The 2,029-nt window shown below is 38.5% G+C and overlaps 1 non-coding gene across 1 annotated transcript; it reads left to right on the forward strand.

Moving 5' to 3' along the window:
- Window positions 1–223: 223 nt before the first annotated feature.
- On the forward strand, window positions 224–437 carry LOC139038311 (small nucleolar RNA U3). The gene has a single exon (XR_011491308.1). It is a non-coding gene; the product is annotated as a small nucleolar RNA U3 (small nucleolar RNA).
- Window positions 438–2,029: the final 1,592 nt, after the last annotated feature.

Consider the following 2,029-nt stretch of genomic DNA (forward strand, 5'->3'; position numbering starts at 1 on the left):
GACAAGAGCTGATGATTACCAGCATCCTGGATCACTTATTATTCCACTAAAACTTATGATTGTATAATCAAGCCATCTTTTAAGCCATTGAAAATGTATCACCTCTTGCTACAAAGCCAGAATAAAGTTTCTAGGAAAATACTTTTGTTTTTTAAAATCCCTGGTGATTCTGGAAGCAAAAATGAATTTCCACTTCACATTTTGTATTTAAAATGCATATACCTTGTATACTTTCAGGGATCATTTCTATAGTTCATTATTAGAGAGGTTTCTCTGATCATGTAGAGCACCTGAAACCACAAGGAGGAGATGCAGCGTTCTCTCCTGAGCGTGAAGTCGGCTTCCGGTGTTGCTTCTGCAGCTGTCATTAGCCACTGATGATCGTTCTTTTTTTCCTTTTTAGAGACAAAGAGGGAAGAGAATGTAGTCTGAGTGGCAAAAAAAAAAAAAAAAAAAAAAGAAAGAAAGAAAAGAAAAGAAATGTAAGCTATCCTTATACAAGGATATATATATAATATATATATATATATGTATCATATATAACTTACTCCTTAAGTTATTTGTATTATAAAATGGACTTTTAACATCTACTTCTATATTTCTTTATTGCAAGTGGGTAAATTTCTTAAATTTTGATTTAAAAAATTACTGTGGAGTCTTTGTGGGTCCTGGCTACCCACTCCAATATTCTTGCCAGGAGAATTCCATGGACAGAGGAGCCTGGTGGGCTATAGTCCATGGTGTCACAAAGAGTCAGACATGACTGAGTGACTGACACATTTATGGTATGTGAATTTATGGACTAGCTTCCTTTAGCGATGTGTCTTGATTTCAGTTATTTTGTAGGGTGTTATTTTAAGGATGCATGATATATTATTTTTATTTGGTTGTAAGATTATTGCCTCAAAGTTTCATCCTTAAACTACCTTTAATGCAGAGGTTCCTTTGTCATATTTTAGAATAACAGTATTAATAGATAGTCTTAATAGTATGATAGTCTTAATAGAACTTGGTAGTTGAGAAGGGAAAATATACTTTAGTGCAATCTATCTGAGGTTAAAGTTTGTGTAAGTGATTATAATAACAGGTCTTGTGAAAGCAGTTAAAAGATCAGGGAAAAATTAGTACATTCATCGGCAGTAGTAAATCAGTTAAGTTAGTAATATATTCAATAAATAGTTTGGGTTTCAATTATGTTTTCTCTCTTGTGCTCACTGCTGGATATAAAAACCTGGAGGTCACAATCTGTGCCCTTCTAAAGCTTTTAATTTAGTACGTGCCTGGGTCCTCATTTGCTTTGTCGTGTCCGACTCTTTGCCACTTCATGGACTGTAGCTCACCAGCCTCCTCTGTCCATGAGATATCCCAGGCAAGAATAGTGGAGTGGGTTGCCATTTCCTTCGCCAGGGAATTTTCTTGACCCAGGGATCAAACCTGCATCTCCTGCATTGACAGATGGATTCTTTACCATTGAGACACTTGGGAAGTCCCTTTAGTCCAATAGAGAGTTTCCCAAACTCGACACGATTGAGATTTTGATCTGGATGACTCTGTTGCAGTGGAGAGTGCTGTGTACACTGTAGAATATGTAACAGCATTACTGACCTCCACCCACTAGATGGCAGTAGAATTGCCTCCCCTACTTGTGACAGCCAAACAGGCCTTCAGTTCAGTTCAGTTCGGTCACTCAGTCTTGTCCAACTCTTTGCAACCCCATGGGCTGCAGCACGCCAGACTTCCCTGTCCATCACCAACTCCCAGAGCTTGCTCAAACTTATGTCCATCGAGTCAGTGATGCCATCCAACAATCTCATCATCTGTCTTGTCCCCTTCTCCTCCCACCTTCAGTTTTTCTCAGCATCAGAATCTTTTCCAATCAGCCAGTTTTTCGCATCAGGTGGCCAAAGTATTGGAGCTTCAGCATCAGTCCTTCTAATGAATATTCAGGACTAATGTCCTTTAGGATGGACTGGTTGGATCTCCTTGCAGTCCAAAGGACTTCAAAAGTCTTCTCCAATACCACAGTTCA

The sequence above is a fragment of the Odocoileus virginianus genome, chromosome 14 (assembly GCF_023699985.2).
Source record: "Odocoileus virginianus isolate 20LAN1187 ecotype Illinois chromosome 14, Ovbor_1.2, whole genome shotgun sequence".
Taxonomy (NCBI): Eukaryota; Metazoa; Chordata; class Mammalia; order Artiodactyla; family Cervidae; genus Odocoileus; species Odocoileus virginianus.